The sequence below is a fragment of the Hypanus sabinus genome, chromosome X1, assembly GCF_030144855.1.
Source record: "Hypanus sabinus isolate sHypSab1 chromosome X1, sHypSab1.hap1, whole genome shotgun sequence".
In the NCBI taxonomy this organism is placed as follows: Eukaryota; Metazoa; Chordata; class Chondrichthyes; order Myliobatiformes; family Dasyatidae; genus Hypanus; species Hypanus sabinus.
This window is the reverse complement of record NC_082738.1, coordinates 35,779,373-35,801,938: the sequence shown is the minus strand read 5'-3', so window position 1 is coordinate 35,801,938 and position 22,566 is coordinate 35,779,373. Positions and strand designations below refer to the sequence as shown.

Sequence of the window (22,566 nt, the reverse complement as noted above, 5' to 3'; positions counted from 1 at the left end):
CCCCCCCCCAATGTTCCCTTTAAACATTTCCCCCTTCACCCTTAACCCATGTCCTCTGGTTTTTTTCTCCCCTAGCCTCAGTGGAAAAAGCCTGCTTGCATTCACTCTATTTATACCCATCATAATTTTATATACCCCTATCAAATCTCCCCTCATTCTTCTATGCTCCAGGGAATAAAGTCCTAACCTATTCAACCTTTCTCTGTAGCTCAGTTTCTCAAGTCCCGGCCACATCCTTGTAAACCTTCCCTGCACTCTTTCAACCTCATTAATATCCTTCCTGTAATTCGGTGACAAAAACTGAACACAATACTCCAAATTCAGCCTCACCAATGCCTTATACAACCTCACCATAACATTCCAACTCTTATATCATGTATTTATTTCCAATTTTTTTTGGACTTATTTAAGATTCTTCCTATTTGCATAAAATTACCTACAAAAATCAACTTACTATTTTATAGACCGCACTTTCACTGGTAAATACAAGCAACATAATGTGAGATTAATCCTTCAAAGCATGATCTGTATGTCTTAAGTCTTCTTTTATTAAACACAATGTCTTGGATATATAATAAAAAAAATTCTGGATTAATGGACACATAAATAGCAGCAACATTTCCATAGCTTCAGTACAGAAAGTGCATTTGAATCACAAAATTAAAATAGTCACATATAGATGAGTGGGAAGGAGTGGTTTTAATAGTCAAAACAGGTACAACACTTCCAAAAGCATTTGGAAATAATATGAAGATATTGTAATCCATTATCAGCTGTTCCCTAGGTTAAAGTGACGGGAGACTAAGCTACCTTATGATTTACTGACATCTGCAGATACTTATACCATCAGAATCCAAACATATAAGAGAGGGAGACTTAAGACTCATAGAGAGTAACAACCTGCATTTATCCAACATCTTTAATGTAGCAGAAGTGTAGCACTTCACAGGATATGCTTATCAGACAAAAACTGACATCAAGTTATAGGTGGAAATATAAAGTCACATGGCCCAATTCCAAAGGATTCGGTATTAAACAGCTTATGAGGGAATAAGGCAGAATCAAAGCAATTAGGGAAGAGAATCAGACCTTATTACCCAGACAGCAGGAGGCTTAACTGGCAATGGTGGGGTGAATCAAGTGAAGGATACACAAAAATCAGAATCAGGTTTACTATCACTGTCTTACATGATGTGAAATTCTTGTTGTGTGGCAGCAATAAAGTGCAAAGTCTTAAAAAAATACAATAAATTACAAAATAAATAATGCAAAATAAAAGAATAATGAGGTAATGTTCATGGACCATTCAGAAATCTGATGGCAGAGGGGGGAAAGCTGCTTCTAAACCACTGAGTGTGGGTCTTCAGGCTTCTGTACCTCTTCCCTGACAGTAGTAACAAGAAGAAGGCATGTCCTGGATGGTGTGGGTTCTTAGTGATGGACCCTGTCTTCTTTGGGGCTCTGCCTTTTGAAGATCTCATCAATAACAGGTTCTGTGATGGAGCTGGCTGAGTCTATAACTCTCTGCAGCTTCTTATGATCCTGTGCATTGAAGCTTCCATATCGGGCTGCGATATAAGCAGTCAGAATGCACTCCACCTTACATCTATAGAAACTTGCAAGCTTGCTTAGTGACATACCAAATTCCTCATACTCCTAAGTAAAGCTGCTGGTGTGCCTTCTTCCTGAATGCATCAATATGTTGAGCCCAGGACAGATCTTCAGAGATGTTAACACCTAGAATCTTGAAGGTGCTCATCCTTTCCACCGGTGACCCTTCAATGAGGACTGTTGCATGTTCCCCTGATTTCCTCTTCCTGAAGTCCACAATCAACTCCGTGGTCTTGCTGATGTTGAGTGCAAAGTTGTTGTTGCGACGTCACTCAACCAGCCGATCTATCACACTCCTATCACACTCATCATCTGAGATTTTACCAACACCAGTGGTGACATCTGCAAACTTATAGATGCTGTTTGAGCTGTGCTTAGACACACAGTCATGAGTGTAGTGAGAGTATAGCAGTGGTCTGAGCACACGTCCCTGAGGTTCATCTACTGTATATTGATTGTCAATGAGGAGGAGATGTTATTACTGATCTGTACTTACTGTGGTCTCCTGATAAGGAAATTAAGGATCCAGTTGCCGAGGGAGGTAATAAGGCCTAGATGTAAAAACTGAGGGGGTGATGGTATTGAACACTGAGTTGTAATTGATAAACAGCAATCTGACATTCGTTTTGTTGGTGTCTAGGTACTCCAAAGCAGAGTGGAAAGCCAGTGACATTGTGTCTGCTGTAGGCAAATTGCAGCAGGTCCTTGTTCAGGCAGGAATTAATTTCAACTACGACCAACCTATCAAAGCACCACATTATGGTAGATGTGAGTGCTACAGTCAATAGCTGTTGAAGCTGAAACGACTGCTGCCCTTTGGAAGCAGCAGTGAGAAACTGAAGATGTCCTTGAACGTTCCAGCCAGTTGGTTGGCACATGTTTTCAATGCCTTGCCAGCTTGTGAGTGTTCTCCCTCTTGAAAGATGTTCTGACAGTGGCCTCCAAGACAGAGATCACAGGGTTGCTAGATGCTGTGGGGATTCAGACAGGTGTACTGTTATTCTCCCTTTCAAAGAGGGCAGGCATAAGTGAAAGCAGAGTTCTCAAAGCATTAAAAGAATAGAGGAGGTTGTAGAGCTAGGGAGGGGCTACTCCCTGGACAGATCTGAACATACAGAGGAGAATGTTAAAATTGAGCTGTTGCTTATCTGGGATCTAATATAAAGGTGGAGGTGGGTGAATGGGAATTCATGCAAGTCAGGACATAGACAGCAGAGTTTTGGATTAATTCAGTCATAGATAGATAAGGTTACAGAATCATGCAACAGAAAAACAGACCTTTCAGCCCACTGAGTCCATGCTGACCATCAATAATCCAGTTACACTAATTCTATTTTCTTCTCCCCGCATTCCTATCAATGCCTGCCATGTTCTATTACTCTTCTACACACTAGAGGCAACTTACAGTAGCTGATTTACCTACCAGCCTAAACATCTTTAGCATGTAAGAAGAAACTTAAGTACCCAGAAGAAACCCACGTGGTCACAGGGAGGATGTACCAACTCCATACACACAGACCATATGAGAAGTGAAAATTGAACTCAGCTCACTGGAGTTGTGAGACAGCAGCTCTACCTACTGGGCTACCATGCAACCATAATCCATTGATACTTTACACTGATAATGATTTTTTCCCTTTCTTTCACAATGCAAGTAAGTTACAAGATGCTTACATGGAACACTTCAACCACTTCATGACATCACCTCATCCACCCTGAAAAACATGAACAAAAAAAGTGAACAGCTAATCACTAAACAGTAAAAAACATGCATTAAGGTTCACATTCATGAAAGGAGGCAGATGAGCAGTCTGTCAAGAGGGGATCAGTATAGTCAAGCTTACACTTAAAACATGATTGGGGATTTCAGTCGCTGGTGTGGTGTGGTCACTTTACAAACATGAAAATAGATGGTCTTTGGGATGGAGAGGATGTGGGCTTGGACACCAAAGAAAGAGGATAGAACTGATAGCTTGGTAACAGATATTGTGACGAGAGCTAAAGATAATAGGTTTATTCTCAGTAATATTGAACTGGATTTTCCACAATCTAACAACACCAAAGCTGGGTAGGGAGGTGGGTAGAATTGGGGTTCATTGGAATACACATGGAACTTGATGCCTGCCTTCAAAAGAGATACAAATGAACAGCAACATAGAAAGAAATATAAAGATAGCCAGTTTGCACAGGGGATCAGGTTGCCATATGGATCAGGTAGTCAGGTAGACTTAAGAGGAAACATTGAAGATTCTCAACAAGGGTGAGAAAATCTGCAGATGCTGGAAATCCAAGCAACATGGAGGAACTCAGCAGGTCAGGCCACATCTATGGAAAAGAGTACAGTCGACGTTTCAAGCCAAGATCCTCCATCAGGTCGTGTCTTTTCCATAAATGCTGTCTGGTCTGCTGAGTTCCTCCAGCACTTTGTGCACAGTTAGGTTCTCAACAAATCAGAAAGCATCTGTGGAGAGAGAAACAGGAGTAATGTTTCAGGTTGATGGCCTAGATGTTGAATTTAACAGATGTGATGAAAGTTCATCATCCTGAAATGTCAAGCGACTCTCTTTCTCCAGCAAACATGAGGAAATCTGCAGATGCTGGAAATGTGTTGTTTGTTTTTCTATTCTATTTCAAATTTCTAATCTCTACAGTGTTATGTTTTATGTAGAATTTATGTAGAAATATGTAGAAGTAAGTATAATCTCTGTTGTTAGATCAGATGCCTTCCTACGAGTACAGAAAAATTGGGATGAGGAATTTCTCTACTCCCCTCCCCCCAGACAAATATTTTTGGAATGCTTCGTACTACCATTTCCAGCTAACAGATAATAAACCCCAAGGACCACCCATGTTTCCCACAGGACATGTGCCACCCTGAACAGATTCTCACTTACCTCTTATTTCAGTCTCAGACTTCGCTCCCACACCAATGACTCAAACTAATACTAATTTTACACCAAGCCTCACTCGCCTTAGTTTAAACTGGTGCTCTTCGTCTGCCAAAGTGACAGTCTCTCCTCACACTCTAGTTCATCCTGTAACTCTCTTCTTTCTCCCTCTTTCTCTGTTAACATTGGTACACTTATTCACCTCAAATCTTAACATGGCAGCCTGGGAAACTTCTATTTTCTCTTGGTGTCATTCTCAGTTTGTGCCTTCTCCATTTTCTCTGCTCAATGCTTTCACTTTCTGAGTTCTGCAGCTGATGGAAGCGTCTATAGGAACTCTTGTACTGTAAACTCTCGCTAGCTTAGCTCCATTCGGAGTGGCAAGGGGATGAAGGTAGGTAGGATACTGGAGGGAGGTGGTCCAGTCTCTGTGTGGGACGGTGTGCTGTTTACTCAATGTAACTATATAATGTAATTCATTATATGTGAGGTGCTTTGGGAATTCCTGATAAGCATTAGGAAAGCACCATTTAACCACAAGTTCCTTTTTCCACTGAAACAGTGCACAGTGGAAAAACAGCACTGATGGATGCACTACAGCTTACATAATTCTGCCTACTATAACTTGCACAAAAAAGGTGCATTTCAAAGATAAAATGTTAAGATAAGTAGCATAATCTACATTCCAAAGCACTTTACGCATCTTAGACAGAGATAGTTAATAAACGTATGAAATAAATGCCAAGGCTTCTGACTTGCCGTTCCACTCAGTCCTGGCCTGGCCTTCCATGTTTCTGCTACTTGACATGATGATGGTGGTTTGCCAATAATACTTCGGGCCCAGCTATGATTTACATGACATTGCATCCTGAAAACAATTAAAAAATGGAATACCAATCTTAACCAGAAATGTTAAGCTGTCTTCTCTCTCTTCAGATACTGACATGCTTTCAGTGCAAGGTCCCAGCACGCTCTGGCACTGATCCTGATTTTGAACTTAGCTGCACTTTAAGTGGGCCTGACAATCTCCATTTGAAGTTGTCAGTTAACCAGCTTTCAAGAACCCATTAATTCCACATGCAGTTCATTCTCTGAATGTCAACCATAATTGATACTTTTTGCTCTAGCCTATTGTTTTTGACAGTGCAGCTGGAAAGTGAATGAGCGTGTGCAAGCACAACTCAAAGAGTCAAGCACCAAACCCCTAATCTCTCTAGTCACAAGCGAATAAGGTAAAAGAACCCTTAGGGGTAGGTGATCATAACATGATCAAATTCACCCTGAAATCCGATAAGAAGCTAAAGTCAGATGTATCAGTATTATGGTCAAAAAGGCACGAGAAAGGAGTTGGCCAGAAATGATTGGAGAAGAATACTGGCAAGAATTATGGCAGAGCAGCAATGGTTGGAATTTCTGGAAGCAATTCGGAAAGCACAGGATAGATACATCCCAAAGAGGAAGAAGTATTCTAAAGGCAAAATGAAACAACCATAGCTAACAAGAGAAGTCAAAGCCAACATAAAAGCAGAACAAAGGGCACATAATAGAGTAAAAATCAGTGTGAAGTTAGAGGATTGGGAAGCTTTTAAAAACCAACAGAAGGCAACTAAAACAGTCATTAAGAAGGTAAAGATGGAATACAAAGATAAGCTAGCCAATAACATTAAAGAGGATACCAATAGTTTCTTCGGATACATGAAGTGTAAAAGAGAGGTGAAAGTGGATATTGGACTGCTGGAAAACAATGCTGGAGAGATTGTAATAGAGGACAGACTGAATAGGTATTTTACGTCAGTCCTCACTGTGGAAGGCACTAGCAGTATGATGGAAATTCCAGGTGTCGGGGTCATGAAGGTGTGAAGTTACCATTACTAGAGAGAAGGATCTGAAAACTGAAGGAAACTGAAAAGTCTTAAAGTAGATAAGATGGACCAGATGTACTACGCCCCAGGGTTCTGAAAGAAGTGGCTGAAGATATTATGGAGGCATTAGTAATGATTTTTTAAGAATCACTTGATTCTGGAATGGTTCCGGAAGACTGGAAAATCACAAATGTCACCCCACTCTTCAAGAAGGGAGAGAGGCAGAAGGAAGGTAAATATAGGCTACCCTGATCTCGGTGGGTGGAAAGATGTTGGAGTCAATTGTTAAGGATGTGGTTTCAGAAAACTTGAAGACACTTGATAAAACAGGCTGTGGTCAGCATGGTTTCCTTAAGGGAAAATCTTGACTGACAAATCTGTTGGAATCCCTTGAAGAAATAACAAGCAGGATAGACAAAGGAGAATTGGTTAATGCTGTGTATTTAGATTTTCAGAAGGCCTTTGACACAGGGGTCGGTGTTGGGACTGCTGCTTTTTACGATGTATGTCAGTGATTTGGACTACGGAATTAATGGATTTATGGCTAAGTTTGCCGATGACACAAAGATAGGTGGAGGAGCGGATAGTGTTGAGGAAACAGAGAGCCTGCAGAGAGACTTAGATAGTTTAGGGGAATAGGCAAAGAAGTGGCAAATGAAATACAATGCTGGAAAGTGTATGGTCATGCACTTTGGTGGAAGAAATAAACTGACAGACTATTATTTAGATGGGGAGAAAATTGAAAATGCAGAAATGCAAAGGGATTTGGGAGTCCTTGTTCAAGATATCCTGAAGGTTAACTTCCAGGTTGAGTCGGTGGTGCGGAAGGCAAATGTAATGTTGGCATTAATTTCCAGAGATATAGAATATAAGAGCAGGGATGTGATGTTCAGGCTCTATAAGGCGCTCGTGAGACCACACTTGGAGTATTGTGTGCAGTTTTGGGCTCCTTATTTTAGAAATGATATGCTGACATTGGAGAGGGCTCAGACAGGATTCATGACAATGATTCCAGGAATGAAAGGGTTACCGTATGAGGAACGTCTGGCAGCTCTTGGACTGTATTCCCTGGAGTTCAGGAGAATGATGGGGAATCTCATAGAAACATTCCAAATGTTAAAAGGCTTGAACAGATTAGATATGGCAAAGTTATTTCCCACAATTGGGGAGTTCAGGACAAGAGGGCATGACTTCAGGATTGAAAGATGTCCATTTAGAACAGAGATGCAGAGAAATTACTTTAGGTAAATCTGTGGAATTTGTTACCATGAGCAGCTATGGAGGCCATGTCATTGGGTGCATTTAAGGCAGAGATAGATAGGTTTTTGATTAGCCAGAGCATCAAAGGGTATGGGGAGAAGGCAGGGGAGTTGGGATGACTGGAAGAATTGGATCAGCCCGTGATTGAATAGCAGGGCGATGGGCCAAATGGCCTACTTCTGCTCCTATATCTTATGGTCTTATGTGGTGGAGACACAGTGCCACACATGAGGCTGCTTAACAAGCTATGATCCCACGATATTACAAGGAAGATTCTAGCTTGGACAAAGTAGTGGCTGATCACCAGGAGGTAAACAGGGAGCCTTTTCTGGTTGGCTGCCAGTGATTAATGGTTTTCCACAGGGTTCTGTGTTCGGACTGATTCTTTTTACATTATATGTCGGTGATTTGGATGATGGAATTGATAGCTTTTTTGCAAAGTTTGTAGACGACATGAAGATAGGTGGAGGATCAGGTAGTTTTGAGGAAGTAGAGGCTACAGAAGAACTTAGACAGATTGGGAGAATGGGTAAAAAAGTGGCAGGTGGAATGCAGGTTCAGGAAATGTATGGTCATGCACTTTTGTAGAAGAAATGAAAAGATTGACTATTTTCTAAATGAAGAAAATACAAAAACTGAGGCACAAAGGGACTTGGGAGTCCTTGTGCAGGATTCCTTAAAGATTAATTTGCAGGTTGAGTCTGTGGTGAGGCAGGCAAATGTGATGATAGAGTTCATTTCAAGAAGACTAGAATATAAAAGCAAGGATGTAATGTTGAGGCTTTATAAGGCACTGGTGAGGCCTCACTTGGAGTATTGTGAGCAGTTTTCGGCCCTTTATCTTAGAAAGGATGTATAGAAACTGGAGAGGGTTCAAAGGATGTTCACAAAAATTATTCCAGAATTGAATGGCTTGTCGTTTGATGGCTCTGGGCTTGTATTCACTAGAATTCAGAAAGAAAGAGGGGTGACCTCATTGAAACCTATAGAATGATGAAAGGTCTTGAAAGAGTGGATGTTGAGAGGATGTTTCCTATGGTGGGAGAGTCTAAGACCAGAGGATGCAGTCTCAGAATAGACGGGTGTCCTTTCAGAACAGAGATGAGGAGGAATTTCTTCAGAGAGTAGTGAATTTGTGGAATTCTTTGCCACAAGCAGCCGTAGAGGCCAAGTCTTTTTGTATATTTAATGGAGAGGTTGATAAGATTCTTGACTGGTCAGGATATGAAGGGATACGGAGAGGAAGGCAGGAGATGGGGGAAGACAGGAGATTGGGGCAGAGAGGAAAATTGGATTAGCCATGATGAAATGGTGGTGCAGACTCAATGGGCCAAAATGGCCTAATGGTGCTCCTATATCTTATGATCATATGGAATAAAAAAATTTAGTCATTGGACATAATAGGTGTCTGTATATCCTCATATCACCCAATTGCACTCACATCTACTGTGACAAAGTGCTTTGACAGGTTGGTCGTGGCTAGAATTAACTCCTGCCTAAGCAAGGACCTGGACCTGCTGCAATTTGCCTATCGCCACAATAGGATGCAATCTCTCCGGCTCTCCACTTGCCCTTGGATCACCTGGACAACAGTAATACCTACGTCATAATGCTGTTTATTGATTATAGCTCAGCTTTCAACACAATCATATCCTCAGTACTAACCAACAAGCTCCAAAGCCTGGACCTCCGTACCTCTTTCTGCAACTGGATCCTTGACTTCCACACCGGGAGACCACAATCTGTGTGGATCAGAAATAACATCTCCTCCTTGCTAACAATCAACGCTGGCGCAACTCAAGGATGCATGGTTAGCCCACCACTCTACCCTCCATGTTCAGTATGAACATGGAATTGATTGCAGACTTCAGGAAGGATGAGTCATGAGAACACACTCCAGTCGTCATTGAGGAATCAGCAGTTGAAAGGGTGAGCTGTTTCAAGTTCCTGGGTGTCAAAACTCTGAAGATCTATCCTAGGCCCAACATATTGATGGAATTACAAAGAAGGCACGACAATGGCTATATTTCATTCAGAGTTTGAGGAGACTTGCTATGTCACCAAAGACACTCACAAATTTCTACTGATGTTCCATGCAGAGTGCTCTAAACTGTTGAATCACCATCTCATATGGAGGGACCACTACAAAGATTCAGAAAATGTTGCAGAAGGTGTCAAACACAGCCAGCTCCATCATGGGCACCAGCCTCCCCAATATCGAGGACATTGTTAAAAGGCAGTGCCTTAAAAAGGTGGCATCCATCATTAAGGACCCCCATCACCTAAGACAAGCTTTCTTCTCATTGCTGCCATCCAGGAGGAGGTACAGAGGTGTGAAGACACACCTTCTGCAGTTTAGGAACAGCTTCTTCCCCCTGCCATCAGAGTTCTGAATGGACAATGAACACCATCTCACTATTTCTTCCTCCCTTGTTGCACTATTCAGGTAATTTAATTTATAGTGTTTTTATTATGTATTGCACTGCACTACTAATGCAAAATGGCAAATTTCACAACATAATGCTAGTGATATTAAAGCTAATTCTGATAATGTAGAGCTTGGAATATTATCCTTTGATATACTTAATTTCTCACATATTTATAAGCACCATATCCTCATCAATAGTCAATTTTACATCCACATTCAATTTTAATATTTGATTAAGGCAAAACTATTCCTTCATTTTCCTTTTACCCATGGCAATTGCCCCTCGCTGTCCATTTTGTGCCAAATCTGATTTTAGGATAAGCTAATGAAGTAATGGTTGTGCTATCTGGCTCAGTGACCTTGTGCAAGTATCCTAGAAACAGACAAGATGATTCTGGCCGACTCAGCCGCAGTCCTTGCCAATTCAAAACATGGGGAAAGAGCCATGGCTGATATTTCAGGACATTACAGAGGCTGAAAAGAATAGGAAAGAAAACAGAAGAAATGGCTTAGGGAACACCAAAAAGTAGGTAATAAACACTTATAGATTGTTGGAAGGAAAAAGTACAGAAGGGAGAATAAGAATACTAGAACAGGATAGAAAGAGGATGCAGAGCCTCAATTTTGGCAGAGAATCATAACACTAGTGTTTCTAACATTGAGCCCTAGAGGGCGGCAGAGTACCATTATCTGATATAAACAATCAAAATTCAAGATTGAGATTGTATATTGTTACTTTTCAGTACAGGAGTGTAAAGGTGAACAAAATTTTACTTTTATTTTCCAAACAGGATATACAGCAGATTCCAGTTCATTGGGACACATCAGGACAATTGGAGCACAGCTGCTCCAATTATGCAAAATTTCATGGAAATAGTTAAAAAGGTATAAAAAAGACAACCTACCATTGAACTGAGTAACAAATTATGTATTTAAATGAAATGCAGAACCAATTAGAACACTACTAATTTTACTATAAGACTATGTATTAGTTTGTAATGGTTAGTAAAGGAGGAATTCATCAAGTGTACTCTGACATTGTACTTGATTGGTAAACTATCCCCTTAAAACATTGAGGTTTAACACTGATCCCAATAACCAACAATTTCTTCTTATCAGTTCCTGGCATACTTGAATGTGATCCATTGCTATCTCTGAACCTGAAAATGTTGTGTGTTTGTAGCAAAGGGAACCATCCAGCGTAGCATGATTAAAAAAAAGGCCTGTTTCATTGGCATTGTAAATACCATCTGCACAAAATTCTTGAAACATCTCTGGAGCAACCATCTGTTGCTTTGAAATTTTTGTGACCTAGCTTCTTAGCTAGTTTCTCTGACTTGATTTTTTAAATACTGGTCCATTGAACACACACGCCTTGTCCAGCTACAATGGAAAACCATTGATTTGAGGGCCTCTTCAACCTCTGGATTCTTACCTTCACACTTTCATTTTTGGGACATCCCCTGTTGTCCCTCACATAATGCCCATTCTTCTCGTAAATTATCTTGCTGATGTATCAAGCGTGCAGTTGTAGATTTCGGCACTCTAGTTATCTCTGCCTGCTGACGATCAGTGGGCTTAGGTGGGTGGCTTTTAATTTTGTCCAGAAAGGTAATTTGTTCAGCTAGTGTCAAATCTGTTCATGGCGAGAGATTTAAAAAAAATTAAAGTCAAATTTTTAAAAAACCAAAATGATGAAAATTCACTGCTTTTAAAATCAGCATCCATCAATCTGAATGGATAGCATAACACAAGCACACACAACTGACAAAAATATTTGTCAGTTGTGTGTTGGTCAGTTCGTCAAATTCGTCAGTACACTCCTGATGAAGGGTTTCGGCCCAAAACATAATTACTACCTCCTCACACAGATGCTGTCTGGCCTGCTGAGTTCTGTCAGCATTTTGTGTTTTTATTTGACGAAAATATTCGCTCTAAGCACTGTGTAGCATCTAATGGCCATACAAATGCAAATGACTGACCATCTCCTGCCCCAATTAAGTGGCAGAGTGCCCCAAATAAACAAAGGGAATCTCGGCTACTTTCTCAATTTATTTTCTTTAAGAATTGTCCCAAATAAGTGGCTGTTTCAATTAACCAGAATCTATTGTACTTTTTTTTTCTTTTGCCACTCATCATAAGTGAGAGACACTACACAACCTACTTCTACTGCTCTGTCAAATTCGTGGTTATCACTGCTCTGATATATGTTTTAGTAATATGGGAAGGAAGAATAAAGTTGAGATGCTACTAAATATCAATAAACCCTGATGGTAAATGCTTCAAAAACTAGCCTTGGGAAATTGTTCTTCTCAGCTAATTAGAGTATACAGGTTCCACAGCATGACTGAGAGTTCATGGACACAATTCAAGTCAAGCAACTAGTGATATTGAACAGTAAAACAAAGCAATGATTGCCTTTAAATTTAATTAGTTGTGCATTATATGTAAAAACAAACCAAAACTCAAAAGTCAAAGTAAACCTATTGTCAAAGTATGTATATGTCACCATAAGATTCATTTTCTTACATTTACAGGAAAATAAAGAAATACAATAGAATTTATGAAAAACTGTAGATAAGCAAAGACTAATAAACAACCAATGTGCAAAAGAAGACAAACTGTTCAAATTGCCAGTTCAGGAGCTTGGTAGGTGTAGGGTAGTAACTGTTCCTGAAGCTGGAGGTGTGGGACCTCAGGCTTCTGTACCTCTTGCCCAATGGTAATAGCAAGAAGATGGCAGCACTCCTTATAAATGTGCTTATTGGTGGGGAGGGCTTTGCTTGTGATGGACTGGGCTGTATCCACTATTTTCTGTGAACTTTTCCATTCCTGGACATTGGTGTTTCCATATCAGGTTGTGATGCAATTAACTAAGATACTCTCCCATGCTCATTTATATATGTTTGTGACAGTTTTTGGTGTTATACCAAATCTACAAAAATCTCTAAGAAAGTAGAGGTGCTGTCATGCTTTTTCTGTGGTGGCATTTATGTTCTAGATCTAGAACAGGTCCTCAATTTGATAATGCCAAGAAATTTAAAGTTACTGACGCTTTCCACCTCCAATCCCCTGATAAGGACTGGTTCATGGACCTCCAATTTCTTCTTCCTGAAGTTGATCATCATCTCTTTGGTTTTGCTGATGTTGAGTGAGAGGTTGTTGCTGTGGCATCACTCAGCCAGACTTTGAATCTCCCTCCTATGTGCTAATTCATCACCACCTTTGAGTTGGCTAACAACACTGGTGTCATTAACAAACTTAAATATGGCATTGGAGCTGTGCTTAGCCATATAGTCATAGGTACAAAGTGAGCAGAGCAACTGTAAGTTTTTATTGAACTGACAAACCTAATACTAAATTGAAGGTCAAAACAGTAAAATAGAACAATCGACATGAAAGAGTAATAGTTTCAGCCAGACCTCTTTAGCCAAAATTACATGGGATAAGAGTAAAGGTAAGGGTAAAAATCATGTTGACTATCTGATTCTTTCAAAAAGAGATCATGAGGCCCAACTAAACCTTAAAACTTCAGATCAATGTCAGGAAGTGCTGGGACATATACTGCAGGTATGTCAGCATCTGAAGAGAGAGAAGACAGGTTAACGTCTCTGACCAGCATAGATTTGACTTTTTAAGCAGAATCTCAAGAGCTTTGCAGAAGCCCCACTATTATCATTAGAATTGTCTGCAAATATTGCCTGATTCTTTAGAGCAAATAAAAAAAAATTGACAAAGGTGAACAAGATCATGATGATGGTTTAGTTAGGATAAAGAAAGGGAAACTGTTCTCATTAGTAAGTGCCTTAATAGACAATAGGTGCAGGAGTAGGCTATTCGGCCCTTCGAGTCAGCACCGCCATTCACTGTGATCATGGCTGATCATCCACAATCAGTACCCCGTTCCTGCCTTCTCCCCATATCCCTTGACTCCGCTATCTTTAAGAGCTCTATCTAACTTTTTCTTGAAAGCATCCAGAGAAATGGCCTCCACTGCCTTCTGAGGCAGAGCATTCCACAGATCCACAACTCTCTGGGTGAAAAAGTTTTTCCTCACCTCCAGTCTAAATGGCCTACCCCTTATTCTTAAACTGTGGCCTCTGGTTCTGGAATCCCCCAATATCGGGAACATGTTTCCTACCTCTAGCGTGTCCAATCCCTTAATAATCTTATATGTTTCAATCAGATCTCCTCTCATCCTTCTAAATTCCAGTGTATACAAGCCCAGTCGCTCCAATCTTTCAACATATGACAGTCCCACCATCCCGGGAATTAAGAAATGGGAACACTGATTTAATGTGAAGGGTAAATGATATACTGAAATATGAGAAAAAAAATCTTATTTTGCAGAGTGGTCGTGATCTAGAACCTATTGTCTATGAGGGTGATGGAAATAAAGTCATTTGTGGTTTTCAAAAAGGGAAGTGGACAGCACTTGAGGGAAATCACGTATAGGATGGACCAAATTGCCTCAAGCTGTATAATAATATAATGATTCTATATACAAATTGTATGCCTAGAAGGCTATTCTTTCTTTGGATGCCATAGGGGATAGAATCATTCTTTGTCTTAGTATTTATAACTTTGAATTGCTGACATTCTTGCTACTACTATTCTTGCTTTAGTTGCAATGCTGCCGTTCAGACCAGGCAAGAACGTACTCAGCAAAATCATTCTGAGTTATACCATAAATATGAAAAAAATGCTAGTCCAATAAAATGCTGTCACATTCACAACTCAGATTTGGAACTATTCCAGCAACACCTCCTAGACATAGAGCTTTGACCACCTAGAAAGACAAGAGCAGAAGGTGCATGGGAAGACCACCACCTGAAAGCTCTCCTCCTGACTTGCAAACATATTGCTAGGCCCACCTTTCTGGAACTCTCGCCCCAACAGCAATGTGGGAGCACTTTCACCTGAAGGGTTACCACGGTTCACCACCACCATCTCAAGGGCGATTAGGGATGGGAAGTGACACCCAGATATTGAATGAAGAAATAAAAAGGAATGCAAATTTATCAAGGGCTTGCAGGGCCATTTCACAAAGGCCATTAGTAAACCAGGTAGGTGTTTACAACAATGGTTATCATGACAGATTAGTTTTTAAAATCCAGATCTATCTCATTAATTGAATTTAAGTTTACGCAGGGATTCAAATTCAGATATCCAGATCAACTGTTCAATCCTCTAAATGCTAGTTGAGCACTTAAGCACAATGCTCCCCTACCTCTTTAATTTTTTTTAATTTTAGCAATACTACGCGGAGTAGACCGTTCCGGCCCTTCGAGTCACACAACCCCCAACAAACTCAACTAACCCTAATCTAATCCGGACAATTTCCAAAGACCATTTAACTGATCTGGTACGTGTTTGGACTGTGGGAGGAGATCAGAGCACCCTGGGAAACCCATGCATTCACGGGGAGGACGGACAGAGACTCCTTACAGAAGAACGCAGGAATTGAACTCCAAACTCCAGAATGCCCCGAGCTGTAATAGCATTGCACTAACCACTACACTACCCTGGCGCTCAAAGGGTGTCCTCCTTGAACCCTCCTTCCTTCATCCTGCTTGGGCTTGGGGAAAATTTAGCAGAATGAAATGCAAGCTATAAACAAGTAGCTTTCATGTAACTTTTCCTTTTCTCGTTTTTTCCTAAAGTTAAGCACAAAAGGATGAGATTCTACATATTTGGAATTTCAACATACTTTATTTTCATTTAAAAGCAATTTTCAGCTTTTCTTATTCTAAATGGCAACTGGAAATTTCTGCCAAGACTAGGTCATTCAACAGACACCAAGTATGGTACGTTCAACTAACAATTTTTCCATGGTGAAGCAGCATCCAAGAGAAAGGACAAAAACCTTGTCAAACCTTAAGAAGTCATAATCCATAAAGAAGCTTGAAACCATTGTTACAGCACAAAGTCATACTATTCTTAAAAACAAAGTTAACGCGAAAGGAAAACCACAAGTCCATTTTGTAAGGAGGAGATAGAATGTGGGAACCTTACCTTTGATTGTGGTAGAAGTAAAAGGGAAAAATGAGATTTCAGAAACTTAAGGAACATCAGCTTGACTTCCGATTCTTTTGTGCAACCACATTTACACAATGTTATTGAAACTGTTATTCAGGTCAGGGGATAGTCAAACTAACCAATAGCAGAATGTTTCTAATTCTTATTCGTGGTTACTTATAAAGCAATAATCGATTTTCAGGGCTTGGATTAAAGGTAGGTGGACCTTTATGTGAATTATTTAAGCTTAGAAACTAAATCAACACCCACTTCTCATTCTAGCATCCCGGATACAACTTACTTCAAAATAAAACTCAAAAATTGCCAGAACTAGTTTGATTCTAGCACATACCATCTCTGAAGTCAGAGCAGAAAACCTGGGGCCTAAAGAACAGATGGTGGGATGGAGAGAGCACAGGATGGAGATGGACAGATTGCCATGCTCTAAAAAACATCAATGGCCTAAACACTTAATGCCCCACATCACTGAGAGCCAAGAACACTTGTGAACCCACCAGGGCCAGATAGGCAGTCAAGATCCACTGGAATGAACGCCTCCTCAACCATGACCCTGTCCCTAATGGTAAGACCCCTTGACTCCACCCCACAACTTATTTGAGCCACCACCCTAAACAGCAAGAAGTTAAGAAACCCTTATTCCAGATCAAAAATAACAAGGTCTCAGGAGTAAATGGATTCTCCACTGAGATCCCAAAGCTCTACAAAGTCACAATCCCACAACCTCATAGTCTGCATCTGAGAAGAGGAAGCTACACCAGAGGACCCCAGAGACTGTCTTCAAGGAAAGAGACTTCCCATGGTGTCTCCCCACTTTTTGCTACAGGGAAAGCTATTACTAGGGTCTCTGTCATCTACCTCGTCACAGTAGTCAGAGAACTGCTCCGTATTTTAAAACATAGATTTGGATTGTATAGAGGCACAATGACCTTTTCCAATCTCTATTTTATGTTGGCTCCATGAAGCCATACAAATAATGATACTACCAATTGTCTCCCAAATGTATACTCTATTCTAAGCTCTGATATGGGAACAGAGTATCAGGCTCTAACCTCAGCAGGCCAAGCAGCATCTATGGAAAAGAATAAACAGTCAATGATTTGGGCTGAAATCCATCATCAAGATTGGAAAGCAAGAGGAGAAGTCAGGATAAGAAGGTGGGGGAGGGGAGGAAGTACAAGGTGGCAGGTGATAGGTGAAACCGGGAGCGGGTGAAGTAAAGAGCTGGGAAGTTGATTGGTGAAAGGGATACAGGGCTAGAGAAGGGAGAAACTGATCAGAGATGACAGAAGACCATGGTAGAAAGGGAAGGGGGAGGAGCACCAGAGGGAGGTGATGGGCAGGTAAGGAGATAAGGTGAGGGAGGGAAAAGGGGGTGGGGAATGGTAAAAGGGGGTGGCAATTATCAGAAGTTCGAGAAATCAACATTCATATAGGTAACCCTAGTAATTTCTGAGGTAAGGACATGTTTGGCACAACTTTGTGGGCAGAAGGGCCTGTATTGTGCTGTAGGTTTTCTATGCTTCTATATCATCAGGTTGAAGACAACTCAGACAGAATATAAGGTGTTGCTTGAACGTGGCCAATACCCACCCCTTCTCATAGCCCTGTTCCAACAAACCCTAACATAAGCTTGAGGAGCAGCACTTCATCTTCTGTCAGGATCTTTGGAGCACATATGAATTCAACAACTTTGGATCACTCCTTTTCTCTGTTAGTATCAGAACTGCTCTTGGGTTACACAGGACAACAAATTTTTTCAAAAGTGTTGCTTCCTCAGAGCTTTTTATTTGTTTATGATAGACTGGTTTGAAGCTGAACACAAATATAATTTCAGACTACTTGTATCACGTAGGAATTTGGAGAAACAAGAAATTAACTTTATTGAATATAATGTGCTTAATTGCATAACAGTGCTGATGCTTTGCAATAGCTTAACTAAGTTAAAATGGCTTATTGATGATTTTTGTTTGTACTCAGTGTCTGAGGCTTCTCGCTTAAATGTCCAACAATAATCAGCCAGCACTGATGGATTCCTGTTGCCCTGATACTGTTTCTCCATGACCACAATGTCCTGGGGAAACTGATAGCGCCAAGATTTTTAAATCTAAATGGGAATGCAGAAAATGAATCTTTAGTGACATGTTACACCTCATGGTTTTGTATGCTTGAAGCATGTTGTCAACCAGCTGCACGTAGTTTGGTGCTCTGTAGTTACAAGAAAATTTTCAACAACATCCTTGAATGCCTCCCATGCAATTTTCTCCAGTCCCACTAGAAGTTCTTCAAATTGCTTGCCATTGATGACCTGTTTGATTTGTGGGCCAACAAAAATGCCTTCCATAATCTTGGCATCAGTTATTCTGGGAAACGTCTGTCTCAAATATCAAAATCCTTCATGGAAATTTTTGTGCCTGGTGACAGCAGATCCCATCGTTGCAGTCTTGAACCCAGTAATTCTGCTTCTGCCTTTGACAAACCCAAGTCTCTGACCAGGTCATTTAACTCAGATTGAGTTATCAGATGAGGCTCACTCAACATAAAGGGTTCAAAATCTGTACCAGTATCTGTTATTTCCATTCCTGGCTCATGCATCATGACATCTTTGTCTATCTCCTCTAGACCCCATGTCTCTGGTGACTTTGGTACTAGAAGATTATCATCATGTGGCACGGGTCTCATGGATGAAGGGAGATTGGGGTATTCGGTGGATTTCTTGTTTTTAGCAGAGGAACCATGGTCACCTGGTCAGAGAGAAGTAGCAGTCTGTCATATCATCAGGACAGTGAACGACATTGATTTCCGAGTACCTTTGAGCCAAGGTCTAAGATCAACAGCACATGTTGCACAACAAATGTGAGGAGCCCAGGCTTTGTCTTGGACCCCAATTTTTATACCCAAGTTAGAGCTCATACGGTTTCTTAATATGAGGAGTCTTAACTGTCTTTGAGAGTTAAGCGTATGCTCACTACAAATATATGCAGAAAGTATTGAAGCTATTGGAACATTGGTGAGACATTTTGCTATCACAAATACTCCTGAAAATACAATTACTTTTTTAAAATGAGCCCACGCAATATGCTATGAGCGTAGAGCATGTGCATCAATGTGATCACAAACTGATTCAAATGTAAACACAATACACAGAACAGTGCGTGTGTGATGCTTTTGTAGCCTTTCTAAAACCTGTCCTGCCATGCAGCATCCACCCTGCATAGGAACACCTGGACAAAATAGAAAACTTTCCAGCTTACATTGTAGGTAACATTTTAACTGTCTTGAATTATGCATTAAAATAACAAATATAGGCAATTACATAAAGATGGTGTATGATAGGGAAATGTCGTGGTGACATTCATGATCAGCAGCCCCAAATAAATAAGATACAGCCAAAAGTATTCAGGAAGCAAAATCTTTGCTGTGAGTGTAATAAGTTAGTTTTTCTCTCTCAACTGATACTTCCTGATCTGCTGAGTACTCCCCATAGCTTTGAGCCACATTTCACAGCAGTTACATATCCCTTTCTTCTCTGACTTTTCCCTCTCATTAATTCATTAACTAGATTGTCTCATTTCCATGGCAATCCTAACACAGATATGTCCTTTCCCTCATTCTGTTGACAACTTAAAATTAATGCTTTCCCAGTTCTGATGAAAAGGTTTTTGCCTCCCTCTGTCTCTCCGCAGATGTTGTCTCCTTCTGAGTCTTTCTAGCAGTTTCTGTTTTTAATTAACATTTCCAGCATCTGATTTTCAGGAACAATCAAAATTCCACATTTAAACTTCATTATAATCCTTAATGAAGATGCGCTGGCATGAAAATGAGCGGAAGGGCAAATCATGACGGATTTATTGTGACTCTGCAATGGGATTTAGATAGACAGAGAGAATGGGTGAAAACTTGGAAAATGGAGTTTATGGAGGGAGGCACTTCAATAAGTGGAATAAAAAGGTAGATTATGTCTAATGCAAATAAAACAGATCTTGTTCTCATGCATGAATCACAAAATGCTAATATGCAGGTGCAGCAAGTAATTAAGAAGGCAAATGATATGTTGGACTTTATTGCAAAGGGGTTGGAGTTCAGAAATCAGGAAATTACAGATAGGGTTCTGTTGAGGACACACCCAATGAGGGTTTTATCAGCATTTGAAACAGTCCAAAAGAGATTCAATCAACTAATTCCTGGGCTGAGCAGACTGCCCTGTTAAGTGAGGCTAAACAGTATTCTTTGAAGTTTAGAAAAAGATGATAAGGTAGATGTAAGGATGTTTCCACTAGTGGAAGAGTCTTAAACAAGATGTAGATACAAGATTAGGGGACTATCATTCAAAAGCAAGGTATGAAAATTTTCCTCACGAATGGTGGTGAACCTCAGGAAAATCTCTGCCCCAGTGAGTAGTGGAGGCTGGATCATTAAAGGTGCTTAAAGTGGAGGTAGCTATAGCTTAGAAAGATCAGAGAATTAAAGGCAATGGGGAACTGAGAGTTGAGCCTGGGTTCGATCAGCCATGATAATTTTAAATGGTTAGGCAGGTTTGAGGCACCAAATATTCTGCTCCTATTTTCTTGTGAAAAGACTACTTGAAGCATAAACTTAGTCACATTGTTACAAAATCTATTAATTATATTTCTTTCTTTAAAATTATTTGCTTTAGCCTTAATTTTGGGTATCTGAAATATCAATCATTGACCAAAACTGGTGGGCAGGAAAATAATTCAAAAAATAGTTCGCGTATTTTTTAGGAACCCTACAATTAAATTATATCCTTCCAGTATTAGACCACAAAATAGTGCAGCAACTGCTATGTCCCACACAATGTGTAGCATCCTTAAAGTTGAGTGTACCTAGTACAACAGCACCATCTACAGCAGTAAATGTATTGCTGGATTGGCAATATTAATGTCTGTGGTATGTATACGGAGGAAACATCAGCTGCAGATAGCATGATTACCTTTTTAAATGGAATTATTGGGAGGTATTCCCAAAGTACAGATTTTTTAAACTCCCAGAGTGAGTATAAACCATTGGCTTTGGCAAATAACATGAGGCATCTCGAATTTGAATCCAGTCACAAGCAGGCATTAAAGAATTCCTGCATTCCTCTCAGTTTGGCTCCTTGTGAATCGCAAACACGATAGGTCCACCACTGGCTGCCATGCTTTCGTTTGTTTAGACCAAACAGCTCCATCTCTCCTCCCTAATGCCTACTTTGTCCTCCTGCCTTAAGTGGCTCAGCTTCAATTTTTGTTTATAATTCTCTGACAATCTTGGTACATTTTACTGCATTCAAGGACAATGTAAAATTAAGTTCTTGTTGCTTTCATAGTTTCAAGTTCTGGTCTCCTCACGTCTACTTTATTAAAATCGCTCAATAACCTCAATCAGGTCACTTCTAAACCTACTAAATTTGTTGTTTTGTGGCAGTATAGTGTAGGCAGAACAAACTACTATAAATTACAATAAAAATAAGTAAATGGTGTAAAAAGAGGAATAATGAGGTAGTGTTCATGGACTGTTCAGAAATCTGATGGCAGACGATATGAAGCTATTCTTAAATCATTGTACAGATGCTGGAGGAACTCAGTAGTTCAGGAAGCATCTATGGAGAGGAATAAACAGTCAATGTTCCGGGTCAAGATCCTTCATCTATCCTGAGGACAGGGTGGTAGATGTTGCCTACAAGTACTTTAGCAAAGCCTTTAACAAGGTCCCAAATGGCAGGCTGATCTGGAAGATTAGAACGCATGTGGTCACAAAAATTGGTTTAGTGATAGAAGTCAGAGGACAATGGTGGAGGGTTATTTTACAGTTTGGAGACATGTGACCAGTAATGTGCCATAGGGATTGGTGCTGGGTCCACTATTGTTCATCACATATATTAACAATTTGAATAAGAATGTAGGTGGCATGAATAGTGGATAATCTATTTGTGGATATTTTTAGTGTATTCTACTGCAAAGGCTGGTCAAAAATTACTATTTAGAATCGCTGCCACTTTTCTACTTCCCATTACTAATTTCCCAATCACATCGTCCAAGGGACTACTGCTATCTTGCAATTCTCTTTGAAAGGTTTAAGCAGGGGAAATTCTAGATGCTGGAAATCTTAGAACACACACACACAACGCTGGAGGAAGTCAGCAAGTCAGGCAGTATTTATGAAGGTGAATGAACAGTCGATTTTTCAGGGCAAGACCCTTCATTTTTGTAACGTTTGCCAGTTCTCACGGTGATGGGCAAAGATTTAGGGAAAAAAAGGTTTAAGATACTTTTGCTGGAATAAGGGGTACTTTCTGAAGAGGATAAGTAAGAAAATACAAACTGCTGAGTTGAGAAATATCAACTTAATGCTTACGATAGACAACATCACTGTACCTGATAATGTAAGTTAACAAAACCCGTTAAAATTTGTGATACTCTGAGAAGCGAAGAACTTTTCCTTTATTGTCCCGCCTACCATTGACGAGTGGATATGACGT

At 40.2% G+C, this 22,566-nt stretch overlaps 1 long non-coding RNA gene across 1 annotated transcript; it reads right to left on the bottom strand.

Annotated features, from left to right (window-relative positions):
• Positions 1 to 568: 568 nt before the first annotated feature.
• On the bottom strand, positions 569 to 22,562 carry LOC132384822 (uncharacterized). The gene is made up of 4 exons (XR_009509011.1): positions 22,463 to 22,562; positions 11,485 to 11,685; positions 3,286 to 3,326; positions 569 to 2,582 (listed from the first exon to the last, which is right to left on the bottom strand). It is a non-coding gene; the product is annotated as an uncharacterized LOC132384822 (long non-coding RNA).
• Between the last annotated feature and the right edge of the window lie 4 nt (positions 22,563 to 22,566).